This window comes from Zea mays, chromosome 7 (genome assembly GCF_902167145.1).
Source record: "Zea mays cultivar B73 chromosome 7, Zm-B73-REFERENCE-NAM-5.0, whole genome shotgun sequence".
NCBI classification, from domain to species: Eukaryota; Viridiplantae; Streptophyta; class Magnoliopsida; order Poales; family Poaceae; genus Zea; species Zea mays.
The window spans coordinates 168,234,962-168,258,492 of record NC_050102.1 but is presented as its reverse complement, the minus strand read 5'-3'; the positions used below and the strand labels follow the sequence as shown (position 1 = coordinate 168,258,492).

General features: G+C 57.8%; 3 non-coding genes and 1 pseudogene across 3 annotated transcripts; 3 read left to right on the top strand and 1 right to left on the bottom strand.

Moving 5' to 3' along the window:
- Positions 1-1,004: 1,004 nt before the first annotated feature.
- LOC103634354 (uncharacterized) lies at positions 1,005-13,135 on the bottom strand (annotated as a pseudogene).
- LOC111589850 (small nucleolar RNA Z107/R87) lies at positions 1,020-1,126 on the top strand. The gene has a single exon (XR_004851682.1). It is a non-coding gene; the product is annotated as a small nucleolar RNA Z107/R87 (small nucleolar RNA).
- Positions 1,224-1,318, top strand: LOC111589908 (small nucleolar RNA R30/Z108). Its single transcript, XR_004851713.1, has one exon. It is a non-coding gene; the product is annotated as a small nucleolar RNA R30/Z108 (small nucleolar RNA).
- LOC111589857 (small nucleolar RNA snoR31) lies at positions 1,374-1,471 on the top strand. Its single transcript, XR_004851688.1, has one exon. It is a non-coding gene; the product is annotated as a small nucleolar RNA snoR31 (small nucleolar RNA).
- Positions 13,136-23,531: the final 10,396 nt, after the last annotated feature.

Sequence of the window (23,531 nt, the reverse complement as noted above, 5' to 3'; positions counted from 1 at the left end):
TAAGAAAATTAGGTATTTCAACCCTGAGATCTGCGGTCGGGTCAACGTTAATATATACTACTCTATTAAGACTCCACCGTCAACGTCCACACCCAACGCCCCTGCCATGCCCCCACATCTGCCTCCCTCCCACGCCCGCTCAAAGGCACCGATCCCTCCGCCCCCGTCCGTCTCGCTGTGACGCGCGCGGCTCGCGATAACTTCCACCAGATAACTCCCACGTCCTACCCGCGCTCGTTCGTTGCTTTCACGAGGCCAAGGCCGCCGACGCCCCCGAGGTCGTCGTTTAGGGTCCCTTCCCGCCGCCGAGTACGTCGAGTCCATGGACAGGGTCAACGCCGCAGCCATAGGGCCCGCCGCCGAGTCCGCGCGGGCGGGGCGCACGACTCCATGGACAGGGCTACCTCCCCGTTCGAGGGTGACTCGCCAATGTTGCAGCCGCAAGCCGACCGTACGTTGTAGCCGCAGGCCCCGCCGTTGAGTCCACTGAGCGGGGCGCACGACTCCATGGACAGGGCCACCTCGCCGAGGAGCGACTCCTCCACAGGCCGATCCGACGCCGCAACCGTGGGCCCCAGCCGCCAAGTGTGCCGAGCAGGGCGCACATCCCTCGACGGCCTCTCGCCGAGTTCGCGCCGCCAAGAAGGCCATGCCCGATTACAAGCTTGCTCAACGCACCGGGTGCGCGCTCCATAGTACCAGCATGATGTCTCACCGCCCTCCACGCTCGACGCGTCCAGTTCCTTTGGCGTCATCTAGGTGCTCCTCCGCCCGATCCCGGAGGTTAGTTTCTTTCTCCGTTTTTTTGCGTAGATATGCTCTGTCGTGCACGACGGTCGTGGATTTGTTTAGGTTCAAAACACCTCGCCTCAATCCATCTGACATCAAGCCAAATCTGTTGGGTCTAGGTTTAGAACCCCCTCCAGATAGTGGATCAATCATTCTTTCTCTTCGTCGTACTGCAGTTCCATCTTCTTTCCGTTTGTCGTAATCAGTTCTTTGCATCAAGTCTCAAGTGCGATGGCAGTGACGACTGGGTAATATTCAAGCTCAACATATCAAATCACAGGTCTCTCTGTACACGAGATCGATCTTTATGCAGATTTTTCTGTTGAATAGATCCATCTATTTTCTCTCTTTGGGTCTCGTTTATTTGTGATTCGAAGTTTTTTCTCTGGACGGTTTATTTTCCTGCTTCCTTTTCCCTATTCGAGTGTGGATTAAATTGTTGCGATGAGGATACCAAACTCCCTCTTCTGAAGGCATTGAGGCTCGCAGGCAGAATCAAACCAATAATCCTATTGCCACCACTGAGTAACTACAGATCCCCTCCAATCTTGTTTTGTCATTTTTCTTGCTCCGTGATTTGATCTTGGATAGTGAATATCAACTGATGCATGATCCAACACTTGATCCAATGTCGCCTTCTGCCGAGTGTGTAATGCACATACATCTCTGCTTCTGAATCCTTGTTATGTTACTGGAATGGTTTTCGATTTTTTGTCAATCGGTGTATCAAATGACGATCGATATTGGAAACTGAAAGTCGCCTACAGGGGGTGAATAAGCAAATCTGAAATTTATAAACTTTAAGCACAACTACAAGCCGGGGTTAGCGTTAGAAATAGAGTCGAGTCCGAAAGAGAGAGGGCAAAAACAAATCACAAGCAAATGAAGCGGATGACACGTGATTTGTTTTACCGAGGTTCGGTTCTTGCAAACCTAGTCCCCATTGAGGTGGTCACAAAGACCGGGTCTCTTTCAACCTTTCCCTCTCTCAAACGGTCACTTAGACCGAGTGAGCTTCCTTCCTTGATTTCCCGGGTCACTTAGATCCCACAAGGACCACCACACAATTGGTGTCTCTTGCTTTGCTTACAAGGCTTTGAGAGTAAGAATGAGACAAAGAAGAAAGCCAACCAAGCAACAAGAGCAACAAAAGAGCACAAGTCTATCTTCTCACAAGTTCTAAAAACTAGAGTTGAATTGTGGACTTTGATTTGATCAGAGGCTTTGATTTGTGTCTTGGAGTGTTGTGTATTGCTCTTGTATTGAATGAGGAGTACTGAATGCTTGGATGCCTTGAATGGTGGTGGTTGGGGGGTATTTATAGCCCCAACCACCAAAACAACCGTTGGGGAGGGCTGCTGTTGATGGGCGCACCGGACACTGTCCGGTGCGTCAGCCACGTCACCCAACCGTTAGGGTTCTGACGGTTTCGACCGTTGGAGCTCTGACATCTTGGGGCACCGGACAGTCCGGTGCCGCACCGAACAGGTACTGTTCACTGTCCGATGCGCCTTCAGGCGCCTGCTCTGACCCTGTGCGAACTGTCCGCGCACTATTCAGTTGTCAGTTGACCGTTGAAGTCGACCGTTGCACTGGCGGTCGTTGCTCCGCTGGCACACCGGATAGTCCGGTGAATTATAGCGGAGCGCGGCCTCAGAAACCCGAAGGTGAAGAGTTTGAAGACGATCCACCCTGGTGCACCGGACACTGTCCGGTGGCACACCGGACACTCCGGTGCGCGAGACTAGGGTTCTTTTCGGTTTCTTTTGCTCCTTTCTTTTGAACCCTAACTTTAATCTTTTTATTGGTTTGTGCTGAACCTTTGACACCTGTTGGAGACTTGTTCTCAAATGCTATGGATTAAGAACAAGGCAACATAAAATGTTAAATATCAATGCCCTTCGTCTGCCGAAGCATTATCTCCACAAGGATTTAATGAACTTCGGACGAAGGTCACGAACATAATATTACGAAGGTTTCACCTTCGTAACTAAACTTATAAGGATAATACAAAGTAAAATAAAACATGGAACATTAAAGATAAATACATTGAAAATAAATGACATCATTCACATATCTTATTATATGAATTTAAGATATTTGAATACAACGTTTAGGTACATTATACCTTTGCCTTGACAAACAATAATTCCCGAGTGATGCGTTAGCAATTACAGGAATGCGTGAACAGTAAAGGAATATTGTTCACTATTTATAGGCACAGGACACAGCTTATGAGGAATTACGATTATGCCCCTCATAAAAGTTTACAACAACGACTCAGACCCTTAAAGACTAAAAAGGACATTTTATCTTTAAGTCGGTTCGACCCTTCGTCTTCGGATATGCTGTAGTTCCGAAGCTTCGTGAACGGCGTCTTCGGCAGCATGTTCAAGCAGCTTCAGCCGAAGCTGTTTCTTTTTGCAGGACCTTCGGTGACGAAGCATGGTCTCAACAGTAGCCCCTTCGCGGTGCTAGATCGTTTTTCATAACGAGCTTGATCCGTGAAAAAAATCTCTTAGGCTTCAGGAAGCCGAAGGTCCGAAAAACACCTTCCCTGAGCTCGTTGTCGAGAAACGATACAACTTTCGAGCGTGTAGCGGTCCCACCATGCAGGTTCACTGTTCTGGTTTTTGCGGCCCACCGTTCAGCGGGTGCGAGCAACTGTTTGCCTGGTGTAAAAATTCTGGCGATTTACCTTCTTACCTGCAGCACTATATAAACAGACGGGTAGGTGTGAAGTTATCACAGCATTCATTGCTATTGCACTGTTTTGCTGCCAAAATTTTTAACCATAACCGAAGCTTGACTTTCGCATTCAAACGAAGCTCCAATTTGGTGTTTGCTTCGTCAGAAGAAGAGCTTCGGAAGAGAAGGTTATTATTTTCCAAGACATTTTTCACGAAATTCAAAATTAAATAGCCAGAGTGCGCTCTACTGGTAGAGTTGAGCGCGAGGGAGACGAAGCCGAAGGTGCGGAAACTGTTCCTATCTCTGAAGCAATGAAGCGATCTGGATTGATGACATCAGAAGACATCCCTGCTGCTGAAGCAGAACAAGCAGATATTGAGGAGGCTGGTACTGACGATGATTACAATATCGCAGTACCGAGCAAGCCTAGTCATCTGGACTTCGGGAAGTCGACTATCTCGAAGGCTGATTTCCCAAAGATGGTGAAGTCGGGCTACTTCAGTGAAGATGAGAAAAAGATGATTCGCTTTGGTGGGGAAGAGATTACCCCGAAGCCACAAAAAGATGAAATAGTGATTTTTAAGAGTTTCCTCAAAGCTGGTTTGAGATTTCCTTTGAATAGGATGATTGCCGATGTGCTGAAAAATTTGGGATCTATTTTCACCAACTAACTCCTAACGCTATTGTTAGGCTTAGTGTTTATATTTGGGCTCTCCGAAGCCAAGCAGTGGAGCCATTTGCCGAAGGTTTCTGCCGAGTGCACGAGCTACACTACCAAACTAAGGCCAGAAAGGATGGGCTACATGAAAATTTTGGTTGTTACAACTTTGCATATCAGAAAACTACAAAATTTCCTGTGATCAGCTATCGAAGCAAGTGGCCGGCAGGCTAGAAATCAGAATGGTTCTACGTCAAAGTTGATGACGACAAGAAGAAGCTTGTACAGAGTCCGCTTGAACTAATCTTCGGAGAAACCCGACCCCAGTGCAATATGACACCAGAAGGTCCAACCCAAACGGCGTTGGCTGAATTCAGAATTATTGCAGAGCACATTGGCACTAGGGATTTGGTGCAGGAATTTCTGGCTTTCAAAGTATTTCCAACTATGAAGGAATGGGCTATGCCGAAGCTTAAAGGTGAGAAGAAAGAGGGGGAGCTTGTCCGACTACCCTATCCTTATAAATTCAAGAAATATTTTAAGGCACCCTGCCAAGAATGGCTTGATACAATCGAAATAATGAGTACTGAAATTCTTGGAAATTACTCTAAAAAAGAAGACCAATTGATGACAGCAGCCTTCGGCACCCGGCCGAAACGAAGGCTAAACAGAGTACTTGATGCTATAGGCTTTGAATATCCTGATTATGGGCGATTGGGCGGAGATGCTGGTGGCCCGAAGAGAAAAATAATTGCCAGTGCCGTTGACGAAGAGAGCACCAAAGTGGCCAAAAAGAAAAAGGAGATTTCTGAAACGCTGAGTCCTGAAAAGTTGAGCCCTGAGCCGAAGGTGGCCGCTGCAAGAAAAAGGAAAACTGCATCTCCAGAACCAAAAACGTTGGTTCGAGAAGAAGACACTCCTGCAACGCCTTCTGCTGCCGAAGTAGAAGAGATTATGAAGGTAATGACTGAACCCTTGCCTGTCAAGCTAAGTCCGCTGGCGCCGGAACTGACAAAGTTTTTTCAGAAGGACAAAACAGCTTCGGCAGAAGAAAGTCCTGCACTGCCGAAAAAACGAAGAATTATTCAAATAGCAGATGTGATTCATCAGACGCCACCACCGGCGACAGTGTCAAAAATTGCTTTTGCCGAGACCGCTGAAGCCGAAGGCGCCGCAGCCGAAGCTTCCAGAGTGGAAACCACCGAAGCTGAAACCGGCGATGCCGAAGCTACTGGGGCCGAAGCTGGGACCACGGAAGGTTCGAATCTGGAAACCACCCTTGAAGTTATTGACAATATTCTCCTGAAAATGGTTGAGGAAGAAGCTGATGTGGCTGCGGTAACCACGACAACTGGAAAGGGAAAGAAGCAGATCGATGACACTTTAGAAGAAGAAAGTTTTAACTTTCAAGATTTGCTTGGACAAGAGCTAACAGGTGCCGAAAAAGAAGAGTTGAAAAAATATGCCATATCTTGCGGATATAAGCCAGGGGCTACGCTATTTGGTGGGGTCAACGAAGGGAAGCTAAGATGCCTTCGGAACCGCACCGAGGCCAAAGTTGTTAGAACCCTCTCCAAAAGCGTTGGGCTGCCAAAACTAGAAGCGGACCTCTGTAGGTATCAACGACACCATATCGCCGGAAGCCTGCTCTATGCTAATTTTAAGGTAACAAATTTTATTATTGTCGGGGACCATAATTAGGGGTACCCTCAAGACTCCTAATTCTCAGCTGGTAACCCCCATCAGCACAAAGCTGCAAAGGCCTGATGGGTGCGATTAAGTCAGGGATCGGTCCATTCGAGGGACTCAATCATGCCTCGCCCGAGCCTAGCCTCGGGCAAGGACAGCCGACCACGGAGGACCTCCGTCTCGCCCGAGGCCCCCCTCCAGCGACGAACATACTTCCGGCTCGCCCGAGGCCCTGTCTTCGCCAAGAAGCAACCCTGACCAAATCGCCACGCCAACCGACCAAATTGCAGGAGCATTTAATGCAAAGGTGGCCTAACACCTTTATCCTGACGCGCGCCCTTCAGTCGACAGAGCCGAAGTGACCGCAGTCACTTCGCCGCTCCACTGACCGGCCTGACAGAAGGACAGCGCCGCCTGCGCCGCTCCGACTGTTGTGCCACTTGACAGAGTGAGGCTGACAGGCAGTTAGGCCCCACCTCAGGCACCATAGGAAGCTCCGCTCCGCCCGACCCAGGGCTCGGACTTGGGCTCAGCCCCAGAAGACGGCGAACTCCGCTCCGCCCGACCCAGGACTCGGACTCGGGCTCAGCCCTAGAAGACGGCGAACTCCGCTCCGCCCGACCTAGGGCTCGGACTCGGGCTCAGCCCCGGAAGACGACGAACTCCGCTTCGCGTGACCCCAGGGCTCGGACTCAGCCCTGGCCTCAGCCGACGGTCTCCGCCTCGCCCGACCCAGGGGCTCGGACTCGACCTCGGCCGCGGAAGACAGACTCTACCTCGACCTCGGAGGAGCCTCCACATCGCCCAACCTAGGGCGCGGACCGGCCACGTCAACAGGAGGTGCCATCATTACCCTACCCCAAGCTGACTCAGGCTACGGGAAACAAGACCGGCGTCCCATCTGGCTCGCTCCGCCAGACAAAGTAATGATGGCGCCCCGCACGCTCTATGATGATGACGGCTCTCAGCCCCCTTACGGAAGCAAGAGGACGTCAGCAAGGACTCGACAGCCCCGACAGCTGTCCTTCCGCTAGGCTCCAGCGCTCCTCCGACGGCCACGACACCACACGAACCGGGTGCCAAAACCTCTCCGGCTGCCATGATGGCATGTACTTAGGGCGCTAGCTCTCCTCCGCTAGACACGTTAGCACTCTGCTACACCCCCATTGTACACCTGGATCCTCTCCTTACGCTTATAAAAGGAAGGACCAGGGCCCTCTTACAGAGGGTTGGCCGCGCGGGGACGAGGACGGGACAGTCGCTCGTGTGAGGCCGCTCGCTCCCTCTCCCGCGTGGACGCTTGTAACCCCCTACTGCAAGCGCACCCGACCTGGGCGCGGGATGAACACGAAGGCCGCGGGACTTCCACCTCTCTCACGCCCGTCTCCGGCTGCTTTTCCTCCCCCCTTCGCGCTCGGCCTCGCGCAGACCCATCTGGGCTGGGGCACGCAGCGACATTTCACTCGTCGGCCCAGGGACCCCCGGTCTCGAAACGCCGACAGTTGGCGCGCCAGGTAGGGGCCTGCTGCGTGTTGACGAACAACTTCCCGTCAAGCTCCAGATGGGCAGTTTCCAGCAACCTCTCCAGCCCGGGACAGTGCTCCGTTTCGGGAGTCTTGAGTTCATGTCCCTCGACGGCAGCTACGACATGATACTCCTTCCCCCGCCGTGCGACAGCGACAATGGCGGTCGACAGCCCGCCCGTCGGCGGCGGAATCGGCGACGTCTTCCCCGCGTGGTGGAAGAGCGACATTCGAGCTCACCCCACCCTCTCCCCCGCCGACGGAGGAGGAGGCGGGGCAACCAAGGCCAAGCAGGAGGCGGCACCTCGTCGTCTGTCGAGCAAGTCGACGGTGCCGGCGCCCCAACGGGGGGCGCGTCGGGCATCGACCTCGCGTTTGAGATGAAGACGAGCGCTGTCTCCCCGCAACACGCCAATTCCGAGCAAACGGACGACGCCAGCATGCTCGCGAAAGGCTTGCTGGGCGTCACCCTCATACCTGAGACGACGGTGCAGTCAGTCCCTGACGTGACTTCATCACCGCCCGTCGACCAAGAGGTACCGACCGATTCCCATCTCACGCCCTTTGGATTCAGCCTTGACCCGCCAAGCGACTTCGCTTTGGCGGACGCTCTCGTAGAGGCGAGTCCAAACCCTCTGGGATTTCGTATGCGGTCACCCTGGGACCGGCTCGCGGACGTCTCGACCTACGGGCCCTCGGGGTCCAAGGAAGATGACGAGCCCGACTTCTGTTAGGATTTCTCCGGACTTGGTAACCCCAGTGCCATGCGGGACTTCATGACCGCATGCGACTACTGCCTTTCCGACTGTTCCGACGGTAGCCGCAGCCTCGGCGACGAGGACTGCGGCCCAAGTCGTGAATGTTTCCACGTCGATCTAGGGGGTCCCTCCGAAGGCAACCATCTTGGTATGCCGGAGAATGGTGATCTCCCTAGGTCTGTGCCTCGCGTTGACATCCTACGGGAGCTAGCAGTGGTCCCCGTTCAGGCGGGGGGTCATGACCCACAGCTCGAGCAAATCCGCGGGGTGCAGGCCAGGCTCGACGAGGGAGCAGGAACACTTGAGCCAATCTGCCGGGACGTCGGGCAGGAATGGGCGGGCCAACCTACGGCCGGGGAAATGCGTCATCTACCCCAGGGTTTCCAGCACCGCATCGCCGACGATGTTAGGGTAAGGCCGCCACCCGCTTCCAATGGGGTCGGCTAGAACCTGGCTGCCGCAGCAATGCTTCTCCGCGCGATGCCGGAGCCATCAACCACCGAGGGGCGGCGAATCCAGGGAGAGCTCAAGAATCTCGTGGAGGGCGCCGCGGTCCGACGGGCCGAGAGATCCACCTCCCGAAGGCAGGGGTACCCCTCAGAACATCGCGCCGCGACTTCCCGATTCATGCGGGAAGCCTCGGTCCACACCGGGCGCACGCGCAACACAGCGCCTGCGGCCCCGGGTCGCCTCGGCAACGAGCACCATCACCGCGACCGTCGGGCCCACCTCGACGAGAGGGTGCGCCGAGGCTACCACCCCAGGCGTGGGGGACGCTACGACAGCGGGGAGGATCGGAGTCCCTCGCCCGAACCACCCGGTCCGCAGGCTTTCAGCCGCGCCATACGACGGACGCCGTTCCCGACCCGGTTCCGACCCCCGACTACTATCACAAAGTACTCGGGGGAGACGAGACCGGAACTGTGGCTCGCAGACTACCGGCTGGCCTGCCAACTAGGTGGAACGGACGACGACAACCTCATCATCCGCAACCTCCCCCTGTTCCTCTCCGACACCGCTCGCGCTTGGTTGGAGCACCTGCCTCCGGGGCAGATCTCCAACTGGGACGACCTGGTCCAAGCCTTCGTCGGCAATTTCCAGGGCACGTACGTGCGCCCTAGAAACTCCTGGGACCTCCGAAGCTGCCGACAGCAGCCGGGAGAGTCTCTCCGGGACTACATCCGGCGATTCTCGAAGTAGCGCACCGAGCTGCCCAACATCACTGATTCAGATGTCATCGGCGCGTTCCTCGCCGGCACCACTTGCCGCGACCTGGTCAGCAAGCTGGGTCGAAAGACCCCCACCAGGGCGAGTGAGCTGATGGACATCGCCACCAAGTTCGCCTCTGGCCAGGAGGCGGTTGAGGCTATCTTCCGGAAGGACAAGCAGCCCCAGGGCCGCCCACCGGAAGACGTCCCCGAGGCGTCAACTCAGCGCGGCGCCAAGAAGAAGGGCAAGAAGAAGTCGCAAGCGAAACGCGACGCCGCCGACGCGGACCTTGTCGCCGCCGCCGAGTACAAGAACCCTCGGAAACCCCCCGGAGGTGCCAACCTGTTCGACAAGATGCTCAAGGAGCCGTGCCCCTATCATCAGGGGCCCGTCAAGCACACCCTTGAGGAGTGCGCCATGCTTCGGTGCCACTTCCACAGGGCCGGGCCACCCGCGGAGGGTGGCAGGGCTCGCGACGACGACAAGAAGGAAGATCACCAGGCAGGAGAGTTCCCCGAGGTCTGCGGCTGCTTCATGATCTACGGTGGGCAAGCGGCGAACGCCTCGGCTCAGCACCGCAAGCAAGAGCGTCGGGAGGTCTGTTCGGTGAAGGTGGCGGCGCCAGTCTACCTAGACTGGTCTGACAAGCCCATCACCTTCGACCAAGCCGACCACCCCGACCACGTGCCGAGCCCGGGGAAATACCCGCTCGTCGTCGACCCCGTCATCGGCGACGTCAGGCTCACCAAGGTCCTCATGGACGGAGGCAGCAGCCTCAACATCATCTACGCCGAGACCCTCGGGCTCCTGCGTGTTGATCTGTCCTCGGTCCGGGCAGCCGCTGCGCCTTTCCACGGGATCATCCCTGGGGAGCGCGTCCAGCCGCTCGGACAACTCGACCTCCCCGTCTGCTTCGGAATGCCTTCCAACTTCTCAAGGGAGACCCTCACGTTCGAGGTGGTTGGGTTCCGAGGAACCTACCACGCGGTACTGGGGAGGCCATGCTACGCGAAGTTCATGGTCGTCCCCAACTACACCTACCTCAAGCTCAAGATGCCGGGCCCCAACGGGGTCATCACCGTCGGCCCCACGTACAAACACGCGTTTGAATGCGACGTGGAGTGCGTGGACTACGCCGAGGCCCTCACCGAATCCGAGGCCCTCATCGCCGACCTGGAGAGCCTCTCTAAGGAGGTGCCAGACGTGAAGCGTCACGCCGACAACTTCGAGCCAGCGGAGACGGTTAAGTCTGTCCCCCTCGACCCCAGCAGCGACGCCTCCAAGCAGATCCGGATCGGCTCCGAGCTCGATCCCAAATAGGAAGCAATGCTCGTCGACTTTCTCCACGCGAACGCCGACGTTTTCGCGTGGAGTCCCTCGGACATGCCCGGCATACCGAGGGATGTCGCCGAGCACTCACTGGATATCCGAGCTGGAGCCCGACCCGTGAAGCAGCCTCTGCGCCGATTCGACGAGGAAAAGCGCAGAGCCATAGGCGAGGAGATCCACAAGCTAATGGCGGCAGGGTTCATCAAAGAGGTATTCCATCCCGAATGGCTTGCTAACCCTGTGCTTGTGAGAAAGAAAGGAGGGAAATGGCGGATGTGTGTAGACTACACTGGTCTAAACAAAGCATGTCCGAAGGTTCCCGACCCTCTGCCTCGCATCGATCAAATCGTGGATTCCACTGCTGGGTGCGAAACCCTGTCTTTCCTCGATGCCTACTCAGGGTATCACCAAATCAGGATGAAAGAGTCGGACCAGCTCGCGACTTCTTTCCTCACACCCTTCGGCATGTACCGCTATGTCACCATGCCGTTCGGCTTGAGGAATGCGGGTGCGACGTACCAGCGGTGCATGAACCATGTGTTCGGCGAACACATTGGCCGGACGGTCGAGGCCTACGTCGATGACATCGTAGTCAAGACGAGGAAAGCCTCCGACCTCCTTTCCGACCTTGAAGTGACATTCCGATGTCTCAAGGCGAAAGGCGTGAAGCTTAATCCCGAGAAGTGTGTCTTCGGGGTACCCCGGAGAAGATCGCGACCATCACCAGTATGGGGCCCATCAAGGACTTGAAAGGCGTACAGAGAGTCATGGGATGCCTTGCGGCTCTGAGCCGCTTCATCTCACGCCTCGGCGAAAGAGGCCTGCCTCTGTACCGCCTCTTAAGGAAGGCCGAGTGCTTCACTTGGACCCCCGAGGCCGAGGAAGCCCTCGGGAACATGAAGGCGCTCCTCACGAACGCGCCCATCTTGGTGCCCCCCGCTGCCGGAGAAGCCCTCTTGATCTACGTCGCCGCGACCACTCAGGTGGTTAGCGCCGCGATTGTGGTTGAGAGACGAGAAGAGGGGCATGCATTGCCCGTTCAGAGGCCAGTCTACTTCATCAGCGAGGTACTGTCCGAAACCAAGATCTGCTACCCATAAATTCAGAAGCTGTTGTACGCGGTGATCCTGACGTGGCGGAAGTTGCGACACTACTTCGAGTCTCATCCGGCAACTGTGTTGTCATCCTTCCCCGTGGGGGAGATCATCCAGTGACGAGAGGCCTCGGGTAGAATCGCAAAGTGGGCGGTGGAAATCATGGGCGAAGCGATCTCGTTCGCCCCTCGGAAGGCCATCAAGTCCCAGGTCTTGGCGGACTTCGTGGCTGAATGGGTCGACACCCAGCTCCGAACGGTTCCGATCCAGCCGGAACTCTGGACCATGTTCTTCGACGGGTCGCTGATGAAGACAGGGGCCGGCGCAGGCCTACTCTTCATCTCGCCCCTCGGAAAGCATCTACGCTACGTGCTACGCCTCCACTTCCCGGCGTCCAACAATGTGGCTGAGTACGAGGCTCTGGTCAACGGGTTGCGAATCGCCATCGAGCTAGGGGTCCGACGCCTCGACGCTCGCGGCGACTCGCAGCTCGTCATTGACCAAGTCATGAAGAACTCCCACTGCCGCGACCCGAAGATGGAAGCCTACTGCGATGACCGATGAGGTTCGGCGCCTGGAAGACAAGTTCTACGGGCTCGAGCTCAACCACATCGCCCGACGCTACAACGAGACTGCGGACGAGCTGGCTAAAATAGCCTCGGGGCGAACAACGGTTCCCCCGGACGTCTTCTCTTGAGACCTGCATCAACCCTCCGTCAAGATCGACGACACGCCCGAGCCCGAGGCACCCTCGACCCAGCCCGAGGAACCCTCGGCTCAGTGCGAGGCACCCTCGGCTCGGCCCGAGGCACCCTCAGCTCGGCCCGAGGCACCCTCGGTTCAGCCCGAGGTACCCTCGGCCCCCGAGGGTGAGGCACTGCGCGTCGAGGAGGAGCGAAGCGGGGTCACGCCAAATCGAAACTGGCAGACCCCGTACCTGCAATATCTCCACCGAGGAGAGCTACCCCTCGACCGAGCCAAAGCTCGGCGGTTGGCGCGGCGCGCCAAGTCGTTTGTCTTGGTGGGGGACGGGAAGGAGCTCTACCATCGCAACCCCTCAGGCATCCTCCAGCGATGCATTTCCATCGCCGAAGGCTAGGAGCTCCTACGAGAGATACACTCGGGGGCTTGCGGCCATCACGCAGCACCTCGAGCCCTCGTCGGAAACGCCTTTCGACAAGGTTTCTACTGGCCGACGGTGGTGGCCGACGCCACTGGAATTGTCCGCACCTGCGAAGGGCGTCAGTTCTACGCAAGGCAGGCCCACCTGCCTGCTCAGGCTCTGCAGACGATACCCATCACCTGGCCTTTTGCTGTGTGGGGTCTGGACCTCGTTGGCCCCTTGCAGAAGGCACCCGGGGGCTACACACACCCATGGAAAGGGTTGTTCGCCATCGCCAAAGTTCTGAAGCCCGGAACTAACAAGCTGGCCAACAGTCAGGGCGAGGTTTACACCAACACTTGGAACATCCAACAGCTACGTCGCTTCTACCCTTAAGATGTTTTCAAGTTGTTCCTATACCTCGTTCCCACGCAAAATTTGGTCATCAAGGAAGGGTCAGCCTTGCCTCGGCAAAGCCCGACCCTCCCTCGGGGGCTAAAAAGGGGGGAGCCCCCTCCACGTCAAAATTTTCAATCAAAAAAGGCTTCCGCGTTCCCCCGGCTATGTCGGTAGCAGGACCCCAAGAAGCGAATGCAGGTGCATGTAAGTGGCAAGGTTGACTGAGCCGAGGGACTCCTACGCCTCTGGGTTACGGATACCTCACTCGTCACCTACCACGAAAAATGACTCCTACTTGGGCAAGCCACCCTGCTACTGACGAGCGGAGCCGGACACGCAAAATAAAAAGGGAAAGGGGCACGACTTTATACTACGATAATAAAGTGTTCAAGCCTCAGCGGCCGCAAAAGACACACGTGCATTCAAAGGAAACTGCCCCAACAGAGTTAGGCGCCGCCCGGAGAAGGAGCCGTGCCTTCGGCTTCGTCCCCACCCTCGGCAAAGTCCACCCCGGCTTCGGACGACGGTGTAGGCGGGAGGATCTCTGCCTCGAAGGTGGTCGCCAGCACCGCGCTCGGGCCCGCGGCGGCCGCGTCGAGCCTCTGGACTTCAGCTAAGGCAGCTTCATCTTCGTTAGGAAGACAATATCCCTCGCTGACCCGCTCCAGATCCACGACGTAGTGGGAAGCGAGCACAGCAAAGGCCCGCCTGACGCCGTGGTGTAGCGCCTCGCGGAGTCTGCCGCGCACGTGATCGCCCAAGGCCTGCAGGCGACTTTGAGGGGAGCTCCCTGAGGGGACGTCACCGAAGCCAAAGACCCGGCAGAAGTCCGAGACGGCCTCGGACATGGCCGCATGGTCGGCCTCCCTCTGCTCGGCCACCCCGGCAAGCGCCCTGGCGGACTCATCAAGGGCCTCCCTCTGCGAACAGCCAGAACGCAAGGTCTCAAACACAAGCGGAGGAAACAAGTTGAAACGAAAACCGAAAATGGCCGGGACATACCTCCGGCTCGGGCACGCTGCTCCGAGGCTGCGGCCTGGGCTACGGCTAGGTCTGCTGCAAGGGCTCCAACCCGGCTTTCGGCCTTGGTAGCCCGGCCCCGAGATTGGTGTCGCTCATTGGCGACCTGGTCGAACTCCGACTGCCGTCGTTGCACCTCTGCGCATGCCGCTGCCGCCTCGGCTCTCAGATCGGCGCAGAGCAACCGAAGGTCCGCCACCTCGGCGCCCTGCTGAGAGAGGCGCGCAGTAGCCCCGGCGAGCGAGGTCCTCAGGGATCGCAGCGAGCCCCAGATATCGACCTCGTGGCGGATGAACGACGACTTGGCGGCGCCAAGATCCGTCAGATCCTGAGGGAAGGAAGCGGGGCGTCACAAAAGACGCCTTGGTCACAAAAAAAAGGTATGCCTGAAACCATTACCTGGAGGATTTTGGGGATGTCCCTGCAGAAGACCTCCAGCGACGACCGGAGCGACCCCACCGTTGCTTCGGCACACTCGCGGAGCTCGTCCCAAGACTGCTCCTCCCGCTCATCGTCAAGAACGAAGAAGGGATCTGAGGCCTCACGGGTCCGGAACCGGAGCAACTGGCGCCGCCCCTCGGAGCTCCGCCGCACAGGGACAAGGCTGCCGCTCGGCGGGACGGATCGCGTTTCCATGCCCCCCTCCTCCGAGGCACCGAGCGCCGATGCCTCGGCCATCTCAGCGTCGGCAGCAACAGGTCGCTCCCCGACTGGGTCGGCAGCGGCTTCAGCAGCAACAGGTGCCAGCACCGATGGCATGTCCGGTGGGCCCGAGGCCACATCCGCGCCAGCCGCCTCCTCCAGCACGATGGCCGCCTCAGCAGAAGAGCCGACCTCGAGAGATCGCTCCACGGCGACTGGTGCCACCTGAGCCCCCAGCTGTGGAGCGCCTTGCGAGAAGGTCAGCTGAACAGTGAGGCCCGGCGCGGCACCAGCTGCGGAAGCCGACGCCGTCTTAAGGGCCTTCCGGGGAGCCAGATCGGTCAGGCCATGGCTTCGCTTGCTGAGGAGGAAAGAAAAGTCGCGGTCGGGACATACGAATGAGAAGCTAGGACGAAGACGTTCCAAGATACTTACCCGCTCCGGGCCATGATCAACCGTGCCTGAGGAGAGGTCTCTCGGATCTCGACCCCCGAAGGCACCGCCGAGGTCCGCCTCGCCGCCTGCTTCGGCACCACCCTCGCCTTGGGCACCTTGGACGCCCGGGAGACGGACTGCCCAGGCGCTGCCACGGCGACCTGAGGGTTGCTCTCCTGCGCTGCCAGCGTGGGCGACAGCTCTCAGGGAACAGACGCCTCGGCCTGACACCCCGGGGTCACCTCAACTTCCTCGGCCTCGGTCTGCCCCCGCTCTTCGGGCCGAGACCTCGGCGTCCCGACTCCGGGGACTGACGGCACCAGCCCACTCGGGGGCTGGCTTGACGACTCCTGGCCTGGCCTCAAGCCCGGGCTGAAGCCGAGGCGGGCAGCCATGTCGTCATCCTCGTCATCACCTTCATCATCGTCGTCGTCGTCAGGCGTTTCCGGCGACGGCTCCCACGGGAGCCCCTCCCTCTCCTGCCGACGATGGAGCTTCTCCAAGGCGTCTCGGGCCCGCATCCGCTCGCGGGCCCGGGCCTTCTCCGCGTCCTTCTTTTTCTTCTTCTCCTCCGCGGCAACCCGCGTGCTGCTCGGTCCACTGCATCCTCCGGGACCCGTGGCCGGGAAGGCTTGTGCCACCCTACCTCCTAGAGATGGATGGAAGTCCTGATCGTAAGAACCAGGGGCAACCCGACGCAAGGAGAAGGAAGGAGCGGACACTCACCAGGGTCACGCACCCTTGGTCGGGGCGCATCAAGGGCTGGGAGAAGGCGCTAGCGTCCGGTTTTCCCAACGCGACGGCCACCCGCGTGTGGAGAACGTCGATGGGAAGAGGATCCGAGGACATCCGCGAGCCCTCCAAGTCGGCCTCCGGCGTCATCTCCCAAAGCGGCAACCGCCGCTCCACCAAGGGAAGCACCCTCCGGCGGTGGATGGCGGCAATCACTCCCGCGGCGGTGAGTCCCCCTTTCCGCAGCGCCTCCAGGGCCTTGAGAAGGGGCTCGAGGTTCTTCTGGCTGTCGTGCGGGGTCCCGTGGCGCCAAGCATCAGCGGCAACAGTGACCACTCGCTGGGAAAACAGCGGGAGCATCTCGCCGTCGTTCCGGAGGTAGAACCACCGGCGCTGCCACCCTTTATTCGAGGGCGCAAGGATGGCGGGAATGTACAGCGACGCCCGCGACTACCTCAGCTGGAGGATGCAGCCGCCGGCCCGCACTGCCGCGTGGACCCTTCTCTCCCCCGTCGGCGAAGCAAAGAGCTCCGTGGAAAAGAGATGAGTCCACAAGTCCCAGTGGGGGGCGATCCCCAAATACCCTTCGCACACCGCTACGAAGATGGCGGCTTGCGAGATGGAGTTGGGGCTGAGGTTGTTGAGAGCACCTAGAGGGGGGGTGAATAGGTGATCCTATGAAACTTGAAAACTTAAGCCACAAACTTGGTTAATCGTTAGCACAATAATTGCCAAGTGGCTAGAGAGGAGTCAAAACACAATAACCACAATAAATCAATCACAGAGATGGCACGGTGGTTATCCCGTGGTTCGGCCAAGACCAACGCTTGCCTACTCCACGTTGTGGCGTCCCAACGGACGAGGGTTGCAATCAACCCCTCTCAAGCGGTCCAAAGACCCACTTGAATACCACGGTGTTTTGCTTTTCTTTTCTTATCCCGTTCGCGAGGAATCTCCACAACTTGGAGCCTCTCGCCCTTACACTTTTGATGTTCACAAAGAATCACGGAGTAAGGGAGGGATGAGCAACTCACACAAGACTCACAAATCAGAGCAACAACACGCACACAAGTCGCAACAAGAGCTCGCAACACAACCCAATGAGATCACAACTCCACAAGATCTCTATATGCTATCACAAAGAAACAAATGCGCGGAATCGATGACTTGGTGCTTAGGAATGTTGTAAGTGTGCTTAGTGTCCTCCTCCATGCGCCTAGGGGTCCCTTTTATAGCCCCAAGGCAGCTAGGAGCCGTTGAGAGCAAATTTGGAAGGCTGATCTTGCCTTTTGTCGACTGGTGCACCGGACAGTCCGGTGCGCACCGGACACTCTCCGGTGCCCGATTTCTTTCCTTAAACGGCGCAGCCGACCGTTGGCCGCCAGAGAGCCGTTGGCGCACCGGACATGTCCGGTGCACACCGGACAGTCCGGTGCCCCCTTCTAGCCGTTGGCTCGGCCACGTGTCCCGCGCAGATCGCGCGGACGACTGTTGGCCCTGCCGACCGTTGGCTCACCGGACAGTCCGGTGCACACCGGACAGTCCGGTGAATTATAGCCGTACGTCGCCGGTGAATTCCCGAGAGCGGCCAGTTCGCTCGAGCCAGCCTGGCGCACCGGACAGTCCGGTGCTCCAGACTGAGCAGACTTGGCTAAACAAAGCCATCTCATTTCCAATTCGATTTTTCCTGTTTCCAGCACTTAGACACAATACATTAGTCCATAAAATAATGTACTAAGTTTACAACCGTACCTTTTGACATGATTTGCACTTAGTCCACCACATTGCATAGATCAACACAAAAGCACTTGTGTTGGCACTCAATCACCAAAATACTTAGAAATGGCCCAAGGGCACATTTCCCTTTCAATCTCCCCCTTTTTGGTGATTTATGCCAACATAACATAAAGCAAGTAGAACAAGTGCAAAATCACTTTAAATAAAACTCAAATTTGTTTTGAATCAGATTTGGCATATATGGATCATCTTTTGCCACCACTTGGTTTGTTTTTGCAAATCAAACTCAAATTCCTATCTCTAAGTCAAACACACATGTTGAAGCATAAAGAGAGTCATTCCAAAAGAGATTGATCAAAGATTTCAAAAACTCCCCCTTTTACCCATAATCAACACTTCTCCCCACAAGAGGCCAACTTTTGACAAAAGAGACAATGCAAGAGTTTTGACAAACCAAAAGCTCTATTCTACTATTTTCAAAGTTTCTCAAGTGGTAGCTGATAGCTGATCCATCTATTGCTTTGGCCTTTATTTTCTCCCCCTTTGGCATCAAGCACCAAAACGGGATCAATCTTGGCCCTTTAACCCCATTGCCTCACCAAAATCTTCAATTAAGAGCAAATAGGCAATAAGAGTTTAAAGATGAACTTGGAAAAGTTACTCTTTTCATCGAAGTGCAGTGGAAGTCTTGCATGGTCCAAGTCTACCTTTTCCCTTTCAATTCTCCTTCGAGACTAAATCAAGCAAACTCAAGCATATGGTTAGTCTCAAAGGGTCAAGTTGTAACACATCTCCCCCTAAATATGTGCATTACTGGCACAAGGACTTGTGAGGTCCGGGGAGTGCGTGTACAACTTGAGCACCATAATAAGCAACACAATGCAGAATGAACATGATCAAAGGCATAAACACATGTATGCTACATTTCAATCCAAGTTCCGCGAATCTAAGATATTGAGCTCACTACGCAACCTGCAAAAGGTCTTCTCATCTAGAGGCTTGGTAAAGATATCGGCTAGCTGGTTCTCGGTGCTAACATGAAACACTTCGATATCCCCCTTTTGCTGGTGGTCTCTCAAAAAGTGATGCCGGATGTCAATGTGCTTTGTGCGGCTGTGCTCAACAGGATTTTCCGCTATTCGAATAGCACTCTCATTGTCACATAGGAGTGGGACTTTGCTCAGATTGTAGCCAAAGTCCCGGAGGGTTTGCCTCATCCAAAGTAGTTGCGCGCAACACTGTCCTGCGGCAACATACTCGGCCTCAGCGGTGGATAGGGCAACGGAGGTTTGTTTCTTAGAATTCCATGACACCAGGGACCTTCCTAAGAATTGGCACGTCCCCGATGTACTCTTCCTATCGACCTTACATCCAGCATAGTCGGAATCTGAATATCCAATCAAGTCAAAGTTAGACCCCTTTGGATACCAGATCCCGAAGCAAGGCGTAGCGACTAAATATCGAAGAATTCGCTTCACATCCTGTCGGCGTTTCGAGACAGGGGGGTCCCTAAGCCGACGAGTGAGTGTGCTGCGTGCCCCAGCCCAGATGGGTCGAGCGCGTGGGCGAGCGCGAAGGGGGGAGAGGCGAGGCGGCCGGAGCCGAGCGTGAGAGAGGTGGAAGTCCCGCGGCCTTCGTGTTCGTCCCGCGCCCAGGTCAGGTGCGCTTGCAGTAGGGGGGTTACAAGCGTCCACGCGGGTGAGGGAAGCGAGCGGCCCCAAGAGAGCGCCTGTCCCGTCCTCGGTCCCGCGCGGCCAACCTTCTCTGAGAAGGCCCTGGTCCTTCCTTTTATAGTCGTAAGGAGAGGATCCAGGTGTACAATGGGGATGTAGCAGAGTGCTACGTGTCTAGCGGAGGGAGAGCTAGCGCCCTAGGTACATGCCAATGTGGCAGCCGGAGAGATCTGGGCACCCTGCTGGCGTGATGTCGTGGCTGTTGGAGGTGCGGCGGAGCCTGATGGAGGGACAGCTGTTGGAGCGGTCGAGTCCCTGCTGACGTTGTCCTGCTTCCGTAAGAGAGCTAGGGGCCACCGTCGTCATAGAGCTTGTGGAGCGCCATCATTGCCCCTCTGGCGGAGCTGGCCGGATGAGACGCCGGTCTTGTTCTCCGTGACCCGAGTCGATTCGGGGTGGGATGATGATGGCGCCTCCTGCTGATGTGGCGGTCTGTGCCCTAGGCAGGGCGACGTGGGGTTTCCTCCGAAGCCGAGGTTGAGTCTGCCTTCTGTTGCCGTGGACGAGCCCGAGCCAAGGGGTCGGTCGAGGCGGAAGTCGTTCGGCCGAGGCCAGGGCGGAGTCCGAGCCCTGGGGTCGGGCGAGGCGGAGTTTCGTCGTCTTCCGGGTCTTAGCCCGAGTCCGAGCCCTGGGGTCGGGCGGAGCGGAGTTCGCCGTCTTCCGGGTCTTAGCCCGAGTCCGAGCCCTGGGGTCGGGCGGAGTGGAGTTCGCCGTCTTCCGGGTCTTAGCCCGAGTCCGAGCCCTGGGGTCGGGCGGAGCGGAGTTCGCCGTCTTCCGGGTCTTAGCCCGAGTCCGAGCCCTGGGGTCGGGCGGAGCGGAGTTCGCCGTGGCGCCTTTGTCGAGGCCTGACTGCCTGTCAGACTTACTCTGTCGAGTGGCGCTGCAGTCGGAGTGGCGCAGGCGGCGCTGTCCTTCTGTCAGACTGGCCAGTGGAGCGGTGGAGTGACGGCGGTCACCTCGGCTCTGCCGGAGGCACGTGTCAGGATAGAGGTGTCAGGCCTCCTGTGCGTTAAATGCCCCTGCAATTTGGTCAGTCGGTGTGGTGATTTAGTCAAGGTTGCTTCTGAGCGAAGCCAAGGCCTTGGGCGAGCCGGTGATGTGTCCGCCATAAAAAGGGGGCCTCGGGCGAGACGGAAGTCTCTCGAGGTCGGCTGCCTTCGGCCGAGGCTAGGCTCGGGTGAAGCGTGATCGAGTCACTCGTGTGGACTGATCCCTGACTTAATCATGCCCATCAGGCCTTTGCAGCTTTATGCTGATGGGGGTTACCAGCTGAGAATTAGGCGTCTTGAGGGTACCCCTAATTATGGTCCCCGACAGTAGCCCCCGAGCCTCGAAGGGAGTGTTAGCACTCGCTTGGAGGCTTTTGTCGCACTTTTTTGCAAGGGGACCAGCCTTTCTCGGTTGCATTTCGTTCCGGTGGGTGCGCGCGAGCGCACCCGCCGGGTGTAGCCCCCGAGGCCTCGGAGGAGTGGTTACACTCCTTCGAGGTCTTAATACTTTGGTTGGTCTGGTCGTTCCCTCATGCGAACTGGCCGTAGCCCGGGTGCACGGTCGGGGCCCAAGCTCTCGGGCTGGTATGTTGACGCTGTCAACGATTTGGCCGGAGCCGGTTTTTGCGAGAGCAGCCCCCGAGCCTCTGCACAGGGCGAGAGGGCGATCAGGGACAGACTCGGCTTTTTACATACGCCCCTTCGTCGCCTTTCCGCAAGGAGGAGGGGGGGAGTGCGCCATGTTACCCTCGATGGGCACCGAACATGGTGTCTCCGGTGAGCTGCAAGCGGGTAATCCGAGTGGACGTCCGTGCCCCGTTCGTTGGGGGTCGGCTAGGGGCCCAGAGGCACGCCCAAAAGTACCTGCGGGTGATTTGCCGGACCCGGTCCCCTGGCGACGGGGTCCGAGGGCTCGATGCCTCCCTCCGATGGGATTCCGTTACAAGATCGTTCCCACTGGTCTCGGAAATGTCCTAGGGTACCTCGGGAGCGCAGCCCGAGCCTCGGTTATGTATCGAACGTACCCCTGGTCATCCCTCGCTCGGTGTCTGAGGCGACTGTGAACCCTTCGGGGGCCAGCCTTCGAACCCCTGATCAGTAATGGGCGCGGAGCCCGAGTAGCCTGAGGCGGCCATGAAGCCCTTCGGGGGGCTGGCCTTCGAACCCCTGACCAGTAGTGGGTGTCGGGCCCACGCGATCTGAGGCGACTGTTGAACCCTCGGGGGGCCAGCCTTCGAACCCCTGATCAGTAATGGGGGGCTCGGAGCCCGGTTCCTTCGCGGAGAAGGATCCCTTTCGGGGTATCCCCCTTTCTCGGTCCCTGTTGCAAGAGATAGAGAAAGAGGAAAACGGAAAAGGATACGAAATCGGACGACGTGGCGTACCTTTTCTGACGCGGTTATTACGGCGAAGGTGAAGCGTCGCGCGCTCCTCCTGCCAGAAGCGCCGTGTGTCTCGCCGCGGAGTTAATGCGACGGGGTGAGTGGTTGGCGGGGCGGCCGTTGCGCGCGTGCGATCCGTTCGAGGAATGGGTCACGGGTGCACCGTCTTCACGCCGTGAGAGGAGGCTCCCTTGCTGTCTCAGGATGGGACGTGAGCCTGGCTGACGACGTGACTGCTGTGCCCGCCCGCCTGCCACCGCTATTACTGCTGGCCCACTTTCGGTCGCTTTGACCGACGCGCCAGTCTGGCGCTGTTGGGTCGCCTCGAGTCGTGGCACAGGCTTCGCAACCGAAGAGGCGCGATGGTGGCACAAGTGGCGGTGCGGTTGCTTGCATGCAGCAACTGGCGTGCCGGTTGCTCGACGCGTGGGCCTGGGTTCCAGGCTGGCGTGTCAGAAGTCGGAGAAGCGCGTCCATCTGGCGCGGTTGCATGCCGCCTGCATGGCTGCCCGCCCATTCCGCCCGTTGGTCTGGGCGAAAATGGGGGGTCGCCTGTAACCGCTGGACGGTCGTGCGCACCATGCGCGGCGGTTTGGCTTCTTCTGCCCTGAGCCGGCTTGCATGACATGCGGGACCCAGCCCCCGAGTCGCAGGGGAGGGCCTTGGAGCGTGTTGGAGAAGACTCGGCCCACGGCGCTTGGGGGCGCACGTAGGGGGAGTTGCCTTTAAAAGGAGGGAGGCTCCCTTCGTAAGGCAACCATGTCTTCTTCCTCCCTTAAGCGTCGGGTCTTCCCGTCTTCCAAGCCCCCGGATGGGGGGTATCCGCCGCCTTTCCGCCTCCTCGTTGGAGGAACGCAACTCCATGGGAGTTGGTACCTCTCAGCCATCGTTCGGCTTCAAGGATTTTCATCACGCAGCCCGGTCGCACCCCTTCACCGGCGGTCACCCGAGATGGCGACCTCCAGCTTGATGGTGGGGGAAAGCGAGCCGGGCTGCGGCCTCTGCCCCTTCCTCAGCCTCAAGGATTTTCATCACCAAGGCCGGGGAGGGGAGAGTGCCGAGTTGGGGTCGGCCCCTGCGTGGGCGGTGGCCCGCTCCTTCACTCAGTGATGGGGGGAGAGCGGGCATTGCCCGTGGCGTCCGGCAGCTGCAGCGTGCCTGGTCTTCAGCCGCGAGTGGCTTCGGGGCCACTTGCGGCGTCGGCGTCTGCCACGGCAGCCGGAAGAGGTTCTTCCGCCGGCGCGGCGGCCGGGACCGGCCACGGGCTGACCTCCAACTTCTACGGCCTTCTGCCCGTCCTTGCCTTACGAGTTTTGGCACGGGCGGGGGCCTCCTGGCAGCGGCATCCACCCTGAGGTCAGCGTTGCCGCTGTTCGGCCCCCCGGAGCAGAAGTCGCCGTCGTCGCCACTGCTGGAGTAGGTGACGGCGCGCCGTTCGTTGGCCTTCCGTTGCTCCGCAGGCCTTCCCCCTCGGAGTGGGGTTGTTCGTACCTGCGGAGGGGGAACCGGAGTTCCGTTTGTAATGGCACTTCGAATGCCAGTGAGTTCGTTCATTGTGGCTGTCGAGGCCTGAACGTGTATGTAATTTTGGCACGGAGCCGTGTTTTTTCCTCATTTTCG